General features: G+C 42.2%; 1 protein-coding gene across 15 annotated transcripts in view; it reads right to left on the minus strand.

The window, feature by feature from the left end:
- CELF2 (CUGBP Elav-like family member 2) overlaps positions 1-10,652 on the minus strand; it is a 490,120-nt gene that overhangs the window by 246,947 nt on the left and 232,521 nt on the right. The window lies entirely within an intron of this gene.

Genomic DNA, 10,652 nt, shown 5'->3' on the forward strand with positions numbered 1-10,652 from the left:
CATAAAAATACAAATGCTTATGCTAATACTAGAGATGGGCAAACCACATATATAACGTATTATAGCAGTAACCTTTGCTCACATCTAGAACATGCTTATATTTTGGGTTAGTTTTGTCTTTTGTCACCTCCTGTTCATTTTTAGTGACAGGCTGCATGCTTTTAGGATCACAGACCTTTTTTTCCACCCCCTCTGTGCCTAGCACCATACAGTCCTGGTAAAGCATCTAAGTGTTATGATGACGTAAGAATGAAAGCACCCCAAAAGTGAGAAAAAATGAGCTTATAAGAGGAGCTGAAACACTGCATAACTTAAAAATATGGCAATTCTTGCTAAGTCACCAAACAGCTGTTTTAGGCCTTTGGCCAAGTTTGGCTTAACCTGGATCTGTGGCCTGCAAGAGCCTTGAACCTACAACATTTATCATGCTTTTCACTGCAGAGTTTGGATGTGCACAAACTCAGGCATGCACATACAAGCTCAACCTCCAAAACTTGAGACTGGTTAGTATTTCCCTCCTGGTTTTGTGCAAAAAACCAGCAGATTCCAGAAAAAAAAAAATCAATAAAAAACATTCTAGTCCCAAGTATTAGCCACCCAATTAGATATACAAAATACTGCCAGGTTTTTATTTTAATAACATCCATGTTTTCTAACGGTTTGTGAATACTGGGACAATTTTTCTTTGTCATGCTGTTATGCTACCTTGCTTCAAAATGAGTTTGTGCTTGGATGGCTATTACACAAATGGATAGGGACTCTCTGATTTGCAAATAATTTCCTTGTTTCCTTATTGTTATTCTCTGCTTCAGCATAATCCTTATCACATTATCCCATGGGTTAACATGAGATACTCACTGGAGAAAAATCTGACATTACAGCTAAAACTGAAAGAAGCCACTTTTGTTTTCCAGATATAGTAAGTGCGACCAGTTTGAATATTTGCAACATCCACAACAAAAAGTTAAGCAGAACAGACTATCAGTAAAACAGGACTCAGCCACTGGTATGCAAATAAGTTGTACATGTGCTATAGATTAAGACAAGTTGATGCAACTTAAGTTGTGAGGTGCCATGTGATACCTAAAACTCAAGACGGCATGTGATAGAAGCCACTCAACCCAAAATAGATACCACAAGCTAAAGATTGCAAAGAAGGCATAAATCATTTGAGTTTATGAATATGACCATTGGTCAACAAGTATATCTGGCAACAAACATTTTCTTAAGCATGTGCCTCTCTCAGTGTCTTTCAGGCGCAAGTATACAAGATATTTCTGACAAAGCTTTACTAAGACATCACTTATTTACTAACAGTAGCATCAGAAATCTGTAATTACATGAATATGAATTGGGAATGCCAATGACAATATTCATCTGGAACACAAATTAAATAGCATCCCTATTTTCTTAACCACAGTCTCATCTGTTCTTATGCTATGTGGTACAAAAAGCAAAGAAAGTCTTCTGATCTTTAAATTGTAACCTGTCCAAAGTAGTTAACAGACAAAGACTAAGCCCTTTCCCACGTCTTGCATGGGCACTAAGTTGTCACAACATCAGCTGGCTCACGGATGTGAACTATCCCATATTATGGGTCCTATTTTTGCAGTCCTTATTCAGTTAGGGAACAAAGATGTTGCCTACTGGCATGTACATTGTAGCATATCTGTATTTATACTACCAATGGATATTTTCAGTGTCTGTCCTCAGTATATATATTATAAAGCTCAATGCTCTGCCAGGATGGGCCAGAGATTCCTCTATAGATAAATAAAATGGGAGGCTCCAGCCAAGTTAGACAAAATCTAAGACTGTGCATTACAGACATATTTTATACATCTATAGCTCTATATTTAAGTGGAATGGAGGAGGGAAATGCTCTTGTATCAGCTAATAGTAGAGGTGCACCAATAAAGATTTTCTTGGTCAATACTGATGGCCGATTATTAACCAGCCATATTGGCTGATACCAATCCAATAGCTGATTTACAGGAATGCAGCCCAGCAGTTTGGAGAGCAGCGTCCAGCTGGTAAGTCTGTGGGGGGGAAAAGGGGAGGGAAAGGGAGCAGCGGGGACAGATCAAGGCCCCCACGGTGAGATAGTGAGCGGGGCGGGGCAGGCGCTGCCCAGCCAAGGTAGATGTCTACCGCTGAGGGGGCTGGGCCAGGGCTGGGCTTGGGAGCAGGTTGCAGTAGTGTTGGGAGGGGTGGCAAATTTGGGGGCTATCGCCCACCCATAGCTACCCCTCCAAGCGCAGTTGCCATCTGCCCCAACCCCAGCCCCTCCACTGGGAAAAGATCATTGTAGCTCCTGGCCCTGAGCCCACAGCAGGCAGCCTGCCCTTGCCCCTTGCACAAATCACAGGGAGGGGGCACATGCCTCCCATGCCTCCCCTGGGGGTGCACACAGCAGAATGGAGCCATCCCCTCTCACCCCTGCTCCGCCCCCTGGACGAGCTGCCCATGGCTCCGTTCCACTCCCAGTGGGGTTGCATTTATTACCTTTGCATTCATTACCTTTGCCTGCCCCTGCTCCACTCCCTCTCTCACTGTATGGGCCTCAATCTGCCTCCCCCATGCCCCTTCCCCCTACAGACTTACTGGCTGGACACTGCTCCCTAAGCTGCAGGGCTGCATTCTTGGCTGGATGCACGCTGTGACTGCACACATGCACACAGCATTTATCAGTGACGTTATTGGCTACCCTGGCCAAAAAAAGCCGATTGCTGATTATGTTAATTTTCCATTTATTGGTGCTGATCTTATATGCAACTGATATATCAGTGCACCTCTAGCTGATATAATATAGAAATGATAGGAAGACATGGAATCATGGATAAATAAAGCAAGGCAACACAATATATATTTTAAGTAACAAATTTAAGCTATTCAAATATTGAAATACGCAGCTGTAGGTACTTCAGATGTATTTAAGTATCTCTGAAATGTCAGACTTAATCAAATCTGTAAGGCTAGGGACAGACATTACACACAAACTGGTTTAAATTATTAGAAACTGGTTTAAATCTGTAACAGAACAGATGTTCAGTGCACATAAACCAGTTTGAGATAAACCTGGTTGAATGTAGTATCAGGCTTAACTGATTTGGATCCAACTGGTTTACACAATGCCTGTCCCAGACCTTGAACTAATGAGAAAGGCCATTTTGCTTAGTTTGATGGGCTGATAAATGCTCTATTATCAACAGTAAGTTGGGGGGGGGGGAACTCCTCCCTAATCAGAGCATCCTGCCAGGGCCTAAATCCCTGCTCAGCTCAGCACCTTGGAAGGGAAGGGAGGGCTGCTCTAGCACCCTGTGCCCCGTGGCAGGCATGTGCCTGCATTTCTGGAATGAAAAGGGAACGTCTATTCACCTCCAAACCGGTTCACGCTTTTCAGGTTAAACTAACCTGCAAGGACCGAATCAATTCAGGCTCAGCCTTTTTGAATGGCTGTCCCTAGCTTAATAGTCTCTATAGATCTGTAACAATAGGCATGGGTTGTTGAGGGGTTCACAGTGGGAAACCCTAATGCCCCTAACAGTCCTTCACTGACTCTGTCCGGCGTTCTATTATACAAATGCTTACAGAGAACAAAGAATGGGGCAGACAAGCTCTGTAGCATGGAAATGTTGTTCTGGCAGTTTATAATCTTAAATTTGGATTGTCCCCTGGAACCTACGTACTCTATAGGGTCAGTCAACCCAACTACTTCACTCCAAAACTCCCAAACTTCATAGGACTGTCTCAGTAATTCCACATAAGTTATACTGAAGATGTTTACTAACTCCCTAAACCCTATCCATTTTTAATAGGCTGCACATTTCTGAAGTTGAAATATGTTTACGAAATAATTCCAGCATGAAATCCCTAAGCTTCTAAAGAGCACTCCAAATCAAAAATAAAGAGAGTCAAGGAGAAATAAATATAATAAATGTGAATGTTCTCAACCAGGTTTCCCAAATATTTTCCCTTCCTGTTCCCTCCCTCCCCCCCGTCCCATACAACTCTCTTTACTGCTCTAAGTCTTACAGACACTTTATAAATGGGATGAGTTTTAAAAAGCTGACATGCAACTATAGAAAGTACAGGCCACTGAACCCAGGCCAAGCAAGCAGAGCTTCATGACACTCTACTACACACTGGCGGGAGAGTAAGAATAATAAACTTAAACTTTCATGATGTTCACCCATTGGCTCACTTCCATTCTAGTTTGATTTCTATGTTATTCAATTCTATCTTTTCTCACATTCAGTCACTATACAGTTTTAGCACTTGCTTCTTTCTGAACACAGTACAGAGTGTGCATCTATTCTTAACCTTTACCTTTCTGTTCAAAGCAGAAATGGAAATTTTGCCATATTCAAATTTTAAATTTGTTTTTAAACCTCCTGTCCTGCCAGGGATGTCAAGAAGTCTGAGAAACATGCTAGGTCATACAAACATACAGCTCCAACAAGATCTTAGACATTTTTTTTGGTTTCCTTTTGAGGAAGGCTCATTTTCCCAATGCTTTATCCAGAACACCTTTTCTGAGGAATTTCAAAATTAAAAAGCAATTACTTGGAAGAAAGCCATTCCTGTAAACTTGCAGGTAGAAAAATGATAGACATCTGTATAATTATGGCTTTATGAAGGGAAGGAAGTTACATCCGAACCATGAAGACACTGTCAGCCACATTGAAATGACAACCTCACACCCATTGATTGTTTCCCCTCCACATACAACCCCCAAATAAGATTTGTTCAGACTGGTACTACTTGGTCTAACCAAAAACACATGAGGAAAAGTAAATAAAGGGAAATAACCCCCAATCCTATATTGGGATCTAGTGGTATGACCTCCATCACCAGCATGGAGTCTCTTTAATACAGACCGATAAATGGTGATTCAAGGTAAGTGACTTATGCCCGACATCAGGAAAAAAAATTCACAGTGATATTTATAAAAGTGGCATAATCTCCCAGGGGAAGTAGAGGAAACTCCAGCACTTAAGAGACTGAAATTTGTATTGGAAAAAGCACTTGGTATTACTATGATTAAATTTTCTGAGAAGGCTTTGCAATCCTAGCTCTCTTACTCAGCCTATCATAAGCAAACCCTATGGATCACACACGCACATACACACACACAGAATATTTATGAACTTTTGATGTGCTGGAATAGATAGACAGTACATGAGAGTTCACTCAGTACAACTAAGATTTGTCACTTGTTGTTACAGTCCTACACGCAGCCGTTGCAACAGAAGTGCTCAGCAGAGAACAGTCACCATGGAGCTATTTTCCTAGATACTGTTGTATAGTAATTATTGATGTCTGTTGACTTCAAGCTTGTAAATTGTATTAAATTGTAAAAATCTTTAAGCAGACAGAGAATAGCTAGTCAACACAGGCAGAAGGAATACACAGACAGTCCTTACTGCATGCAAATACACAAACTATAAAAATTCAAAGCTTTTTTCCTCTCTTTGCAATGTACATTAGAAAAGGAAATTATTTGTAAGATTAAATAGAAATGTTTATATGCCTTCCAGAGATGTGTGTCTAAAATGTTTTACATGAAACAGTGTGGCTTGCAGACAACTGTTACTAATTTCAGCTCTTGTTCTATACTTTTATGCCGTGTATGCCAAAAAATTTCAATTTTAAGAACAAACATAATGCTAATCATAATAATACTTTGTTTTTCCATAGTGCCTTACATCAGTGAATCTCAAGTAATTTATGCACGTGAAGGAGCTTAGAATGTTGCTACCCCTGGGAGATATTACCCACATTTTATAAATGGGAAAAATAAGCTAGTAAGAGATTGACTGACTTGCCCATAGTGCATCCCACAGTATACTGGTAGCAGAAATAGGAATAAAATTCCAGATTCCTGTGCCCCAGCTTTCTGCTCTAGTCATTAGGCTTTGATTCTTCTTATCTTTGGCTTTTGCATCCAACTTCAAGTTATACCAGTGGTTTATGTATATAAAAAGGACACATCTTTCTTTCCTGTGTGAAAAATGCCTATTAGATTGAAGGATTAAGTTTAATGCACATTAAGCACCTATTACTTTAAATGGCTATAGCTGAGGTCTTAATTTCATATTAATGTACTTACTTAAGGAGCTTCATTTTCAAAAGAGATAAACAAATAGTGGCACCCCATAAAAACAGACCATTTCTTTGGGTGCCAACATATAGATGCAGGACCCTACTTTAAGGCAGGCAAGTATGAAATGAATTAAAAGGCATTCAAATAAACCCCACTTCTCCCAACAAAACCTGCAGTTCACATCCATAGTGTAATAGTGACTAAGGACTTTCTACTTTTTTCAGATTGAGTTTATGGGGCTCTCTCTACAGAGAAATGCAAGGTGCTCCACCTCGGAAGAAAGAATCCACATCACACTTATAGGCTCAGCAGTGCTACACTCACTAGCACCATGACCGAAAGAGACCCGGGGGTCATGACTGATCACAGGATGAACATAAGCCACCAATACGATGCCGCAGCCAGCAAAGCAAATAAAACTGGCTTTCATCTACCGACGGATCTCAAGCAAGACCCAAGAAATCATCCTTCCACTTTACTTGGCCTTGGTGAGGCCACAACTGGAGTACTGTATCCAATTCTGGGCTCCACACTTCAGGAAGGACGTGGAGAAGCTTGAGAGAATCCAGAGGAGAGCCACGCACATAATTAGAGGTCAAGAAAGCAGGCCTTATGAGGAGAGGCTGAGAGGCATGGGACTCTTCATCCTGGAGAAGAGAAGGCTCAGGGGGCACTTGAGGCAGCCTATAAGTACATAATGAGTGTGCATCAGGAGCTGGGAGAACATCTGTTCACCAGGGCAGCCCAAGAGGAGACAAGGTCTAGTGGTCACAAACTGCTGGAAGACCATTTTAGACTGGACATAAGGAAAAACTTCTTTATTGTCTGAGTCTCCAGAGTCTGGAATAGACTCCCCCTGGAAGTGGTGCAAGCACTTACTCTGGATATGTCCGTGAAATGCCTGGATGCTCACCTTGTTGGGGTCATTTGGCCCCAGCTGACTTCCTGCCCTTTGGGCAGGGGGATGGACCTGATGATCTCGTGAGGTCCCTTCCAGCCCTAACATCTATGATGTTTATAAAATCTCTGTGATAGCTACCCACTACCAAATTTGAGAACTTGTTGACAACATGAATAGAAAACACCGCATGTATAAAAGCACCACACACTTTTGAAAGGTCATTTGTTAGAACTGACTGGAGAGTGCCACACACTGATGAGTGTAATGGAGTGGTGCTCAACCTCAAGCCCATTGAAGTGTGTTATCCACTGCATGGGGCTCCCCAAAGTCCAGAAATTTGGCACCAGGACGGGGAATTTCCAGCCCCATGGGAGCTCCGCAGCCTGGATAACAGGGCCCTGTGTATAAGACTGCACCAGTGTATGGGGTCGGTTAGGCTGGTGTGTGACTGGATCCAGTGTGCAGGGTCAGGGCAGGGTACCAAGCCAAGCTGGTTCACTGGATGGCATGCGCAGACCAACCGTGCATGAGATCTGGCTCACAGATTGACCTCCATCAACTCATCCGGCATGTAGGGCTGGCTGGGAGATTGGGTGCCACTGGTCTAATGAATATAATCCAGCCTTCACTTGCTGAACCTCAGTTTAATGTTTTTGGTGGAGAGGAGATTGTGGTCACTCTCAGTCTATGGTGAGATTTCATTAGGTTCCATTATTTCTATACAAGGGATAGAAAACATTTTGACCAAAAAGATTTCTAACTGTTGCGTCTGCTGAGCATTAGCTACTATGACTGAGGATGTAAGCTGATTGCTGTAGGAACCAGGAAAGAATTTCAGCTTCTCCTATCTCCACCACTAAATTGTCTGAAGGCATTCATGAAGTTTGGGAAGGATGAAGTTTACAGTTGGAGACTGACAATCCTGATCTTGAAGATCAGGCTCAATTAGCCTAATTTATCAGTATCCTAATATTTAGTGTTTGTACAGCGTATTCCATAAACCAATGACTAAATAATCTTCATAATACCTTTCTGATTATTGCTTCCTTTTCACTGAGGCACAGTAAACTAAGGCACAAAGAAGTGAAATGATTTCTCCGCCGAGTATTTAGAAGCTCCTGACTTGCATTCTCATTCCCATTTACCAGGCTGAATCACTGGAGTGGCAAATCCTATAGCATATATATTTATAACATTATAACTAAATAAATATATATATAAACACATGCACACACGATAGATATATATACCTAACCTATATATTCTTAATACCAGTTTATAAGAAAAGAATGGATTCTTCCCACATTCCCATATGTGGATGAACTGAGCTCCAGGGTTGGGTGGAGGAAGTCAAGAAAACAAGTAGAAGATGGCACCACCTAACATAGCTTGACTGCTGATGGGCAGCGGCCTGCTTGCTGTTTGAAGCTCCCATAATGATGATGTGCGAGACTGAACATCTTCCTCTCATTTCTAAGTCGGTGCTCATTTTAGTGCAGTTGGGAGGGAACAACTATTCCTGGGAAGTGGGGAGACATGCCCCAAATAACAAAATGTGCCCTATCAGAATCAGCCTTCAAGGCTACCCAAAATACTGCTACCTTGTCATCCTTATCCTTTCCCCACATGTTGAATCTTGAATCGTTAACCTGCATTTTAGGGTCTTTGGGTAAGGACTGTCTCGCTCAGACTGTCTTTTCCTACAGTGGTGAACACTGATCTAGGTTCTCTCAGTTCTCATAAAACAGCATTTTTAATCTTCACTATCCAGTACTAATGAATGAAGCTTCTGAGAGTACTAATGAATTTTGCCTCTGCTGGCACTGGATACTTCATAAAATGGAAAAAAGTCTCTGCTTCCTTCAGGGCACCTGCTTTCAATTACAGGAGACATACGGCACCTTCAGATTTTCAGCTTTCAACATCTGTGGTTTCCAGGTATGGATTTGTTGCATTCAGATTACTGCTATGCCTGCAGAATGCTGCCTACCTTTCAGGGGGATGCTTGAGAAACACTAGAGATGGACAGTAAGTAATAGCATTTGCTATCACTTTTTAAAAGACTGATAAACTACTCTGACTGAAATCCTTTACCTTGCCCAGAAATCTTACCCTACTTGTACTGGAAAGGTTCAATCAACAGCAGCTTGATTAAAAATTTAGCTTCCGCTCAGTAGAGAGTATACAAACTGATGCTTTTATGCATGCCAACATAACCCATTCATCTTCCCCCCTCATTTTCTCACAGATACCCTCTGCCTCATATCTTTCAGAGGAGGCCTAATTGACCATCAGACTCAACCAACAGCAGCTGGCCGTGCTACTCACTTTAACAAGTGGCAGGTGTCAAAGTGAGCTAGGTCATGTAACTGGACAAGTAAAGGCAATGGCTACAAGTACTTGGTTTGTATTTTTTTTCCTTTCTGTATTTTTGACATAATTTGATTTATCAGCCCCACTTCAGGACTGTACAATGAAGGACCTGTTTCTTTTTCTCTTTACAACACAATTATTCCAGGTTGTGCTTTGTATGGTCCAAAATGGGCGTGGATGGATGACTGGTCCATATAAGTCACTTGAATAAGCCCAATCAGATTTCACCAATCACCATGATTCTCAACTAATTCATGTAGTTTCTCCTAGGTCTGTCAGGAGACAGCGGTGTTGCATAAACCAAGCAGAGCTTGGTGCAATCTGCTTTCCATTCTTGGGTTATGAGCACTACTGAACAGCATTATCACATCATGTCTAGAGTGATCTAATTTGTAAAGTAACATCTAGCTTGCAAATCTACATTTTAATATACAGATAGCTCTTGCTGAGTCTAGCAGTGGCACCCAGGGACTAATGATACCTAGGCACAGGGCTTAAAGGTAGTGAAAAAAGTAGCGCCAACACAGTAAAAGATAAATGCTACTGTTAAGCAAACAAGGTTCCTTGGGTGAATCTGATATTTTTTATTAGACCAACCCAAATAGTTGGAGAATAGTTATTAAGCAAGCTTTCGGGTTCAAAAACCCTTCGTCAGGCTAAGGAAGCTTCAGCTTGGTGTGTGCTCTTCCTGGATGTTAAGCAAATTCATAGATTCATAGATGTTAGGGTCGGAAGGGACCTCAATAGATCATCGAGTCCGACTCCCTGCATAAGCAGGAAAGAATGCTGGGTCTAGATGACCCCAGCTAGATACTCATCTAACCTCCTCTTGAAGACCCCCAGGGTAGGGGAGAGCACCACCTCCCTTGGGAGCCCGTTCCAGACCCTGGCCACTCTAACTGTGAAGAAGTTCTTCCTAATGTCCAATCTAAATCTGCTCTCTGCTAGCTTGTGGCCATTATTTCTTGTAACCCCCGGGGGCGCCTTGGTGAATAAATACTCACCAATTCCCTTCTGTGCCCCCGTGATGAACTTATAGGCAGCCACAAGGTCGCCTCTCAACCTTCTCTTGCGGAGGCTGAAAAGGTCCAGGTTCTCTAGTCTCTCCTCGTAGGGCTTGGTCTGCAGGCCCTTAACCATACGAATGGCCCTTCTCTGGACCCTCTCCAGGTTATCCGCATCCCTCTTGAAGTGCAGCGCCCAGAATTGCACGCAGTACTCCAACTGCGGTCTGACCAGCGCCCAATAGAGGGGAAGTATCACCTCCTTGGA

This window comes from Alligator sinensis, unplaced genomic scaffold (assembly GCF_000455745.1).
Source record: "Alligator sinensis unplaced genomic scaffold, ASM45574v1 scaffold268_1, whole genome shotgun sequence".
NCBI lineage: Eukaryota > Metazoa > Chordata > Crocodylia > Alligatoridae > Alligator > Alligator sinensis.